This window comes from Triticum aestivum, chromosome 3D (genome assembly GCF_018294505.1).
Source record: "Triticum aestivum cultivar Chinese Spring chromosome 3D, IWGSC CS RefSeq v2.1, whole genome shotgun sequence".
Taxonomy (NCBI): domain Eukaryota; kingdom Viridiplantae; phylum Streptophyta; class Magnoliopsida; order Poales; family Poaceae; genus Triticum; species Triticum aestivum.
In genome coordinates, this window is record NC_057802.1 from 426,254,436 (window position 1) to 426,266,914 (window position 12,479).

Here is a 12,479-nt window from a genome sequence, read left to right on the forward strand (position 1 = left end):
GTGCCAAATATATGTTGATGATATCATCTTTGGCTGTACTGACCAACGTTACAGTGATGAATTTGCCTATATGATGAGTGAGGAATATCACATGTCTATGATGGGAGAGTTGAAATTCTTCTTATGTCTTCAAATTCGTCAACAGGGCAACGACATCTTCATATCTCAAGAGAAATACCTCAAGGATGTATTGAGGAAATTCGGCATGCAAGATTGCAAAGGCGTCAAAATCCCTATGCCCACAAATGGCCATCTGTGCACTGATGAAAATGGTATTGACTTCGATCAAAAGGTATACCGCTCCATGATTGGCTCTTTATTGTATTTATGTGCATCTAGGCCAGATATTATGCTTAGTGTTTGCATGTGTGCCCGATTTCAAGCTACACCGAAGGAATCACACCATAAGGCTGTGAAGCATATTCTTCAATATCTAGCTCACACTCCAACACTTGGATTATGGTATCCCAAGGGCTCGGCTTTTGATCTCATTGGATATTATGACTCTGACTATGCTGGTGATCGTGTGGACCGCAAGTCAACATCAGGCACATGCAATTTCCTCGGACGATCCTTGGTATGTTGGTCCTCGAAGAAACAGAACTGCGTATCACTCTCAACTGCTGAAGTTGAGTACATTGTTGCTGATTCGTGCTGTGCTCAATTGCTATGGATGAAGCAAACCCTCAAGGACTACGGCATCATCGTGAAGAATGTGCCTCTCTACTGTGACAATGAGAGTGCCATCAAGATTGCTCATAACCCAGTTGAGCACTCGAAGACCAAGCACATTCACATTCGTCATCATTTTTCTTCGTGATCATGTGTTGAAGGGCGACATCTCTATCGAGCACGTGAAGACTGAAGAACAGTTAGCCGATATCTTCACAAAGCCCTTGGATGAGAAAAGATTTAGCAAGTTGCGGTGTGAGCTAAACATCTTAGAATCTTCAAATGTCCTTTAAAAAGGACACACATCCTAACACTTATGCAAAATTGATGACTTAGATGTGCAACACACGAAGTAACGTTTTTCTTCAATCAATGAAGCTAACCCTCTAAGTGTGAAGAAATTAACGAAGAATTTGATTCTCAGAGCCCTACGACAATTGTACGCGGCGTCTGAAATCATCATTCTTATACGGTGAGTCACGCCACCAACAAAAGTTGAAATTCTTCAATTTGATTTTTTTTTTGAATTTCCTCAGTTGTTCAACTTCTTCAACTTTGCGTTGTCTTCACTCTTTCTGTCGTTGTTCTTCATTGACAATATATATATATGAGTTTTAGTCCTCTACGGCATTCACTTATTGCTAATTCTTCAAGTTGTCTTTTCTGCTAAGTGAATGTGATCGGACAATTCCCCCTCTATGCTAAACTCAACCCAGTCTGTTCACAAATTATTCATGTGCGTTCTATTTGAAACCCGTTCAAAATCTTCACTGTGTCCTTGTCAGCTGAAGAATTTGCGAACGAAACGTTAAAATATTCCAATCCGCATTTTCGGCTTTTGCCGCTCAAACTGTTCCACATCCCACGATAGCATTTATCTATTCACCCATGATCTCACACGATCGCCACCGCTCTGTACGTGGTTGACACATGTTGCTAGGATGAGAAGAGTCAGGGGCACGTTCGTCCATTTTCCTCGGGCGAGCGGTTTTTCACCTCGGCTATATATACCCCTCACCCTCCTCAGACTGCATTTACCCCGCTCGACCTCACTCCCCTCGCTCGAGCTCTCAAGACCTAGCGCTGCCGCTACTTCCATCGTCGGCGGTGAGGAAGAGCTTCACTGCCTCGACCTCGTCGCCATCGTACTCGCGCCGGTCGTGGATATCTTCACTCCGCCACCGCCGTAGCTATCTTCCTCTGCCAAGTTAGGGCATGGAAGATCTGGACTGATGAGCTTCCAATCTACAACTCCCAGTTCATCGTGTTCTTCGTCAAGGGTAATTAAAAGTTACTTTTACTGCCCTTGTTCATTATGATGATTTCTAGAAAATCTTCAAAAGGTGTTTATTCTTCAACTTCCACACTTTAAACACCTCACACAAGCATCTGTTCTTGATCTATTTCTCTAAGCAATGTTTTTCTTCAAGATTCCTCAATTGTGTGGATTTTTCAATCTATACAACTCTGGAACCTAAGTCAAAGAACGCTTAGTGAAATTCCACAAGACACCTCTGGTCAAATTCCTCAAACTTGTTCATTTTGCTAAAACTTCTGAGAACGCATATGACCTCTCCAAATTCTTCGCACATATACTCTGTTCACAGGTACACATGTCCGCTGCTGAATCACTAGGTTCTCATCAACTTAACTCATTTGCAGTGTTCCTCGAAGACAAATTGCATACCTCTTCAGAGAACTCAATTGTTCAAAATCCTCAGCTGAAGAAAATGGGAGATGGCAAGAAACCTCAGAAGGGAGGCAAGAAACTGGAAGTGAATGCTGCCTTTGAAATCCGTGATGACATCTATGCAGGGTACTGCACTCCTGATGAAGCAATTCATGGAAAGGAAACGAAGAATGAGCGCAAGGTGCGCATTCAGAGGATTGCGAGGAGATGGGCACGGGAATGGAGGGAGTACAAATATGTCACTCATAAGTACATGAAGAAATTCGCAGTACACCCTCCTTGCCCAAGACCTCCACTGGCACCTGGTCAAGAAGCTGATCCCACTAGCCTCAAGCGCGGTAAGGACTATCCTGATGAATGGGCCAAGCGGCAAGCAAAACTAGCCAAAATGGCTAAGGAAGCAGTGAGGAAATTCAACAAAGACTCTGCTGCTGCCACTGCCGAGGCCTCTGCTTGCAAGCCCAAGAAGGCTATGCCTAAGAAGCCAGCTCGCGAACCACCAAGTTCCTTAGCAATTCCCTCACGGCCAAGCTCTTTTGTGCCATCAAAGCAAATTCCTCAAGCTGCTCCAGTGCCTCCAGCTGCAAAATCCTCAGCTGCTCCTGCGAAGTCCTCAGCACCTGTGCATCTCGCCTCTTGCCAAAGGACCACAGGCATCTCAATTGCTTCAGGAGCATCTGCAAGTTCTTCGGCTCCTCCACAGTCCCCAACAGGCCCAACTTTGCTGAAGACAAAGGCCACTGCTGGACAAGGCACTAGACCAAGTCATCACAAGAAGCAGGTTGCCTTTCATGTTCCCTCCAGTGAAGATGAAGCTGATGATGAAGAACTCGCTGAAATCATCAGAGACATACAACAACGAGCCGCTAGAGCCAAAGGCACAGATGTGCCTCTTCTGCTAGATCCCAAGTTGATCCTAGACTTCATTGATCTCTGGCACAAGGATCCCAACACTCCTATGCCCGACTTCAGGTTCACACCTGGGCAAAGTCACATGCTGACTGCCTTCATAGGCGAGGGAAAATGGAAATTTGAAAAGGCCAGGCAGCTGAAGAAAGCTCAGTACAAGGAGCGTTTTCTGAAGAAGCACGTTGTCAAAATGACAACTGATTAACTTGTTGCCATGCAAGCTGAGATCAAAGGACCCAGTGATGAATTTGACGCTTACCGTGCAGATTGGCTGGGAGCCAAAGTCAGATTCGTCAAAATGGCTGAAAGATTCACCTCCAATGTTGCAACCCCAACGCAACGCGAATCTCCTCAAGCTGAAGCATCTGCACAGCCTACTGAAGAACATGCCAACACCGCTGATGAAGATCAGGCTGCTGAAGAAAATGAAAGCACCAGGGCTGATGAAGCTGTTCCAGCCTCTGAAGAAAATGCAGGGCAACCACTAGTGTTGCGCCTGAAGATCAAGCCAGGTCAGCTAAAGCATCTGCTGCTGCGCCTGAAGACACTGAACAAGCCAGGGCAACTACATCAGTTGCGCCTGAGGAAACTGCGCCAATTTCCTTTGCTCCTCCTGCACCAACACCAAGTCCTATTCTTCCTTCTGCATCAGAAGCGAAGAAAACCAAAGATGCGGAGCGAGCAGCTGTGAAGAAAAGGAAAGCATCTGCCGCCTCAGAGTCTTCAGCACCAAAGAAAATGAAGACTTTGACGAGCTCTTATGACAATCCTATAGATGATGTTCCTGTTTCAAGCATGCCATCAAAGGAGCTTGTGCCCTTTGGTGAAGATTATGAAATTCCCAATGAATCAGATGAAGAAGATCCTTCTGCTGCTTCGACAGAGCAGTTGGACGAAGAAATTGAAGTGGATAACATCCCTTCAACCCCTCTGGTATCATCGCCCATGCCTCATTTCACGGCTGAAGAGGCAGGCGTTGAGGAAATTGATGAAGAAGATGAAGATGTGGACATTGGGAGCACCACTCCAATTCTGAATGATGACTATTGGGAAAGTCATCACCCCAATTCACCAATGTTCACCCCTCTGTAACAGATTCCTCAGTCCCCAATCCAAACTGAAGAAATTCATATGGGCTCTGATGAACCTCAAGCTTCTCTTCTTACCATCCCTGAAGAAGTTCCAGCCACTAGTACTGATGTACATGCTGCTGAAGAAATGGAGACCTAGGCTGCTACTGAAGACATTGCACCTGAAATTCCTCAGCCTGCGGCTCCTGAGACTGTGATTCAACAGGCTGTGAAGACTCTGACTGATACTCCTCAGCCCAAGCCAAAGAATCCCCTCTCAAAGAAACAAAAATTCAAAGCTGATGATTTCTTCCATGAACACGTGTTCTTCACAGATTATAATCGCTATGACTCTGCTCGTCTTCGACGCAAGCGGTTCTGGACAGCAAGTCAGATGAACTTCTATTCTTCACTGCTTTTTGATAAAGAGAAGATCTTTGACCATGAGCATATTCCTCATGTTGATATGGAGTCACTTCCTTGCTTCACCCCAGTCCTCAGTGTTCTTCATGACGCTGGGCTGCTCAATTTCTGCACCGACATCTGTGACTGGAATGAAGATCTAATTCTTTAGTTTCTACGCTACGTTGCACATCACTGGCAACGCTGAAGATGTGAACTCTTGGGTGTTGGACTGGATGACTGAGAACACGCACTACAAAGCTCCGGCCTCTGAATTACTTCATGCCCTCCCAGTCAGTCCTCCCCTTGAAGGTGCAAGACTGATCTACCATGAACCTGAACTATCTGATCATTACATGCAAGTGCTGATGAAGCCTCTGAAGCTTGGCCAAGCACCAAGAACCAAATTCCTCGTGAAGGAATTGCTCTATGTGCCAAGGACTGTCTACAGAATTTTGACCAAGACCCTCAGTCCAATCAAAGGCCACGACTCCAATGAAGAAGAGGTCGTTGGCATCATGAAGAATCTGCTATTCAACATCATCCATGGAGTTCCTATCAACTACCATGATTTCTTCATGAGGACTATGGCCAATGTTGCTCTTTCACCATTTGAATTGAAGCCTTATACTCCTTGGATCATGAGATTCATCAGATCAAGGTCTTAAATCAACTACAAGGTTGATACTCTTAACCATGGCAGCTACTTGCCCCCAATTGAAGTCCTCAAACGGATCATTTCCTCAGCTGATGAGAAGGGCAAGGCCACTGTTATTGATGAAGGCACACGTCCATTGGATGGACAGTTTCGCAAAGCAGCATCCTACTCCACCAATGATGACTCTGCCACTCATGACTCTGCCCCTAATGCTTCAAAGCAAAATCCTCAAGGCACAGCTCCAAGGATGATGACTGGTCATGACCTTCTCCTCAGTCTTCATCAGAAGGTCGATCACAACCACAAATGGGTCAAGAGACAGTTTGGTTCAATTATTCAGAACATGACAATCACTCAGAATTCAGTGAAGAAGAACCATTACTATCTGCATGAAGTATTTGATCGCTCCTGGGCTGTTCTGTCTCATCTCTACGGTGAAGAAGATCTCAAGCAGATGGGCTTCAAGCAGGACTTTAACTGGTCTCAGCCACTTTCGAAGAAATTCAAGAAGGTCAAAGTTCCCCACTTGGTGGACATCTCTTATTCTTGATCGCGCGAGACTGATAAAAATGGAGATTTGGACGACACTGCGGCAGGCCCTACAACTACGGACGACCCCAACAATGCTGGCGCTCCTCCATCGACTTCATGATATTCTTCAGGGGCGTTTAGTCCTCATTTTTCGTCCCTTTTGGTCATTCGATGACAAGGGGGGAGAAATTTGAGTTAGTCTTCAAGCGGGTCTATATATGGGCTTTTTTTTCCTAAGTTACAACTCTCGTCCTTCTGAAGTCTTTGTTGGATCGAGTTGTAAACTTAAACCCGATGGTGGTCTGATACTTTTGCTATGTTCTTCTGCATGCTATTTCCTCATATATGATAATGCACGCATGCTGAATTACATCAGTCACCATATTTCATCATGCATTTCAAATTCTTCATCTCATATGTTAAATGCGTGTATGAATTACAAGATATAGGGGGAGATCTCTATGATTCTACTCTTCAATGTGCATTGCTTCTCAAAAGCAAATTCCTCACATATGCACATCTTCAGGGGGAGTTCTTCTATATCTTGCAATCAAATTCCTCAAAATTAGTATTTACACTTCATATGTTTATCCCCGTAGAAAACTTAACCTATATTGTCATCAATCACCAAAAAGGGGGAGATTCTAAGTGCGTCTAGTGCCCCTTAGTGATTTTGGTGTATTGAAGACTTATAGGTTAAGGGACTAATGCGTTTGTTAGTGTACACAGGTCTATAAGTCTATGAGGAGTTTGATATTTATAGTAAAAGCCGACCCCTAAAAATAAATGTCTTCAACTGAAGACTTTGGCTTTCTGAAGACTTTGAAAGTAAAGAAAGTGGTGTGACCATGAAGACTTAATATTCATGCGAGGAACATGAAGCGTGAGGACTTTTGTTTTCGTAGTTTCATTTTCTCTTTCTTGAGTCATAGGAAACACCGTACTGTTAAAGGGGGTCGAGGTAAAACTAAGGAAAAGTTTTCAAGTGATGTTCATCTAAAAATCCTACACCTACCAATCCTTTCGAGTGAAGCCATTGGAAATCTCATACAGTTCAGTCAATTTCTTCAGTGACAGAGACGAAGATCTTCTGGTCTCTGAGGAATTTGTTCTGACTGAGGAGTTAGGAATTCGCCAGTGCGGATTGCCTACAAGTGAGGAACATGATAGCCCTGAGGAATTTGATAGCCAAATTTCCGACCGTTGATGTGCTATGCGCCAGCTGTCCCAAAATATCTTATCCACCTAACGGTCATATCATTGAAGGATATTTATGTCTTATCATGTCGGGTTGCTCCCTAGGCTACAAATAGCCGCCCCTACAACCACTAGCTGGTTGGCTGCTCCGAGAGAAACTGACACTTGTCATTGAGAGCATCCCATCCTCCGAGGACTTTGAGCGAAAATCATCAAGTGAGGAAATCCCAAACCCAAACACCTAAAAACCCAAAGTGATTGAGCATCACTGAAGAGATTGTTCCTGTGTGGAACTGGCGCTTGTTACCTTTGAAGACTGTGCATCTTCCAGACGGTTAGGCGCCATGGTCTAGAGTATCCAAGAGGAAATTGTGGATCGTCGAGTGACCGGGTTTGTGAAAGTTTGGAAGTCACCTGAAGACTTACCACGAGTGATTGGGTGAGGTCTATGTGACCTTACCTCAAGGATAATACAGTGAGGACTGTGTGTCCTCGGGTTTAAATACCTAGCCGCTCCAACCAGACATACAACTGTCACAGCAGTTGGAACTGGTCTACCAAATCACTGTCTTCACCGAGCTAACTGGTTCTATTTCCTCAACCCTTTCATTTCCTCGTTACTGTGTTGTTGTTCTTGAACGTTACTGTTTGAAGACTTTGGCTGAAGACTTTCTCAATTTCCTTAGTTCAATTTCTTCAGTCAGTTTGTCTTCAGCCTGCTTATTATGTGTTTACGCTTTCTGTACTCATTGTTTGTTTTCATTTCATCATGATGACTGTGCTATCGCTCTGTTATGCTTACATCTGAGTGTTTATTCCGCTACTAGTTGTTCGTGACTCAGGAATTTCCTCACTGTGAAATTCCTCAGTGACGAATTTGTAAAAATCGCCTATTCACCCCTCTCTAGTCGATATAACGCACTTTCAATAATATAACAAAACTACACAAGCTGGGGAGGGGGCATGGCCCAGGTTGGCTCTAAGAAAGCTCCGCCACTGATTGAGAAGGTCTTTCCTTCACGAGCTTCTGACTCTTTCTTCAAATTCCTTATCTTTCTGTAGCACTGGTACCCTCTCTCTTGTCACCGTGGCCACGATCATCTGGGACTTATGCTGGCGCTCGTGGGCTATTCTTGTTGTGGGCTTTTGGAGACTGAGCTCTTTTACTGTACCCGCTAATCAATATGAGCCGTCTATCCTCGAAATCCAAGGATGGTAACCGATCTATACTGCTCCACATAGCCTGCAGTATCAGTGGCACCGTCCGCTCTGCTGCAGCAGTACATGCCCGGTGAGGGTAATTTAGGGAGAGAGAAATATTAGCCTACCTCGCGTGGCTGCAGTCATGCGTCCGTCAGGATTCCTACGTCTGCCTGGTTGCCTCCCTATTCTCGGTCGTGCTCGTCACCACCACGCTGTTGCGCTCCTGCATCATCTTCTTCGATGACACCTCGATCCCTTCCTCCGCTGGCAGCCGTTGTTGCGTCTCCCCTTCGTCCGGGAGCCCATGTCCCTGTCCTCGGCCATGCTCATGGCCAGGCACTCCGGCTGTGTGGCGCAGTTATCTGAGCCCAACGTGCACCTCTTCTTCGACGGGACTGCCTCGCGACCGTTGGGTTGGGAAATAAGATGTAGTGCCTATTTCTGAAGCTATGCATCGATATGCTCCATACCTCAACCAGAACACAGTTCTCTTCTCTTTTTTTTGCGGGGAGCTTGTACTGACCCATGACGCGGCCGAGCATGTGAGGGCGATGTGCCACCAGAGCACGCCGGGATACAGGAATGCGACGGCCAGTTCGACGAACGGCGTAGTCAGCGACAAGTAGAATGACGGCCAACGGCACAAGCAGGGCGGTCGATTTTTTTTCTTCTAGTAAATACAACGGATGGGTCCATTCCTGATGGGCTGAAATCACCAGAAAGATGACCAAACTACCCTCACAAAATCAACGGTGGATATAATTGTATAAAAAGCTCCTGGAGACTATGACCACTTGGTGGTCTTATTTACCCTTTTTCTCTTGTCTTTGTTCCAGCAGACTATTTTTTCAAGGGTACGTCAATGGCGTACCTTAGCTTTATAGAAGGAAGAAAATATGTACAATATCCAGTAGACTATTTTATTTTGTAGCTTTTGAATTTATTGTATGAACGTGTTGTTGGCTTTATTTATAAAGTGGGGCGAAAGCATATTTCTTGTCTTTGTTATGGTAGACTATTTTATTTTGTAGCTTTTAAATTTATTGTATAAACACGCTGTTGGCTTTATTATAAAGTGGGGCGAGAGCATAGGAGCAAGTGTTTTGTCCTGTACCATGGATAACGCTTCGCTAGGGCTTCCCAGCCCGGGCGATCAGGGGGCGATCCCCACGCCGCCAACGCCGCCGGACGTCGCTCCGGCCAAGTGTGGCCCTCCCTCCGGCCCCCTGCCTGCGCAGGATGCCGGAACAGCAGCGGCTTCGTCCGCCCTGCGATCGCGCGGGCTTATAGTCATCGTCGATCATGTCGTGTTCGAGATGGAAAGTGCCAATGGGCTTCCTGACTCCCCACGTTGGAGGGGGCTAGATTTTCTCGAACCCTTCTGCAAGGGAAAGCTGGATCGGACTCCCTTAATACCAAAGGCGGGGTTGCTGCGAGGACAGAAGTCGAGGGAGCCACCAGATCGATCTACGTGCGCTGCTACACCGCTGCCGCCTGAGCGAGTCATCAGCGAGACGGCGGGATCGTCAACGCATGGGGCGGGGAAAGCTATGCCAACGACTACGGCGAACCTGGTGGTTGGTGGGGGCGATTATGGGGCTCCCTCTGCGGACGCCGCCCGCCCGAAGCCCTCCATCAGGGGATCTGCAGTAGCCACGGCTATGAACCCACGCGTGCAGGACCTGATCATATGGAAGCGTAGAACAACGGAGACGCTGGAGGGGCAGCAGTCTCACGTACTTGGAGATGTTCGTGACCAGGACATGCTGGAGGTGTCAAGCGACAAGGAGGCAGTCGGCCCAGGGGCCGCCGACGAACTGACGGGGCCGGCGGAGCCCCGTCAGGAGCAATGAATGTCTTAAGTTGGAACTGCCGAGGGGCGGGGAACCCTCGGACAGTTCGTGATCTTGTGAGTCTTGTTCAGACTCACTCCCCTAGCATTGTTTTTCTTTGTGAAACTCGACAGTCCAAGAATAAAATGAGTAGGTATCGTGCTCGCTTAGGTTTAAAGGGTTTTGATGCTTCTGATAGTGTTGGTCTTAGTGGAGGTCTTGCTTTGTATTGGCATGAGGCGTTGTGTGTGGATGTAAAAACAATAAATGAAAGATATATCGATGCGTATGTGACGAGTGTGGCGGGCGAGCCGCCTTGGAGGCTCACTTGCGTCTACGGCGAGCCCCGTACGGAGGACCGACATCGCATGTGGTCCATCCTCCGTGATCTGCACCGACAAGCCAACATGCCATGGGCAGTGGTTGGCGATTTCAACGAGGCCATGTGGGGCTTCGAACACTTTTCTGCTACACCAAGATCGGCAGGTCAGATGATCGACTTCCGTGATGTGCTTGAAGTATGTGGCTTGGGTGATCTTGGTTTTGCAGGGCTCCCGTATACATATGATAACCGGCGAGGTGGGCGGGCAAATGTCAAGGTACGCCTAGACCGGGCCGTGGCAAATAACTCCTGGAGGGATCTGTTTACACATGCAAAGGTGGAGCACTTGGTGGCTCCTAGTTCAGATCATCTACCTATCCTGCTCCGCTGTTCTAGGGAGGAGCCGAGGCAGGAGCATGGGAGGAGGTGCCGCCAGTATGAGGTTATGTGGGAGAGGGATCCCACGCTACCGGAGGTAATTATGAACACTTGGACCGAATTGGGTTCGATGCTTAACCTTGGTGAAATTGCTTCTGGGTTGGGAAACTTGATGAAGAAGTTGCATGATTGGAGTAGGAAAAAGTTTGGTAATGTCATCAAGGAAATTAACAAGTCTCGCTCTCGCCTAGAGGAGCTTATGTCTATGAATGCAGATAGGAAGGAGATTAGAGAGGCAACAGACAAGATGAATGAACTCTTGTATCGTGAGGAGATGATGTGGATGCAAAGATCACGGGTTGCATGGCTGAAGGAAGGCGACAGGAACACACAGTTCTTCCATAGGAAAGCTGTTTGGCGCGCCCGAAAAAATCGCATTAAATCATTAATGGATGCTGCAGGTGTCATTCACAGGGATCATGAGGCTATGGCGGCTATGGTTACTTCATATTTTGCGGATCTCTTTTCAGCTGATAACTCATTATGTGCGGACCCTGTGATTGATCTCATTAATACTCGTGTTACTGACCACATGAATGATGCTCTCTGCGTAGATTTCTCGGACAAGGAAATTGCGGATGCCTTGTTCCAGATTGGACCCTTGAAGGCTCCGGGACCAGACGGGTTTCCCGCTCGTTTCTTCCAGAGGAACTGGGCTGTGATGCGGGACCAAGTCATCGCAGGAGTTAAAGAGTTTTTCCGGACGGGACTAATGCCGAAAGGGGTGAATGACACTGCCATAGTTCTCATCCCCAAGGTTGATAACCCGGAGAAACTGACAGAGTTTCGGCCTATCAGTCTGTGCAATGTGATTTATAAGGTGGTCTCAAAATGTCTGGTAAATCGCTTGCGCCCTATCCTTGATGATATCATCTCCCCCGAACAGAGTGCATTTGTTCCTGGCCGGATGATCACAGATAATGCGTTAATTGCGTTTGAATGCATTCACTATATTCAGCAAGAGAAGGACCCTGATAAGAGCTTCTGTGCTTATAAGCTGGATTTGTCTAAAGCTTATGATAGGGTCGATTGGATCTTCTTGGAGCGAATGATGCAAAAGATGGGTTTTGCTCGTCGGTGGGTGAACTGGATTATGGCATGCGTCACCTCGGTGAGATACACAGTTAAATTTAATGGAACCCTCTTGGATTCGTTCGCACCGTCGCGCGGGCTACGGCAAGGTGATCCCCTCTCCCCGTTTCTATTCCTGCTTGTGGCTGATGGTCTCTCCGCTTTGTTGAAGGATGGAGAGCGCAAAGGTGATTATACTCCGTTAAAAATCTGCCGCAGAGCTCCGGGTGTTTCTCATTTATTGTTTGCAGACGACACTTTGCTTTTCTTCAAGGCTAAAGAGGAGCAAGCTAGGAAAGTACAAGAGGTGCTAAATACGTATGAAAAAGCTACAGGCCAGTGCATCAACCCAGCTAAGTGTAGTGCTCTGTTTGGAAATTCATGTGCCATTGAGGACCAAGAGAAGGTGCGTGATGTCCTACATATTGAAACAGTAACTTTTGAGGAAAAGTACCTGGGGTTACCTACACCGGAAGGACGTATG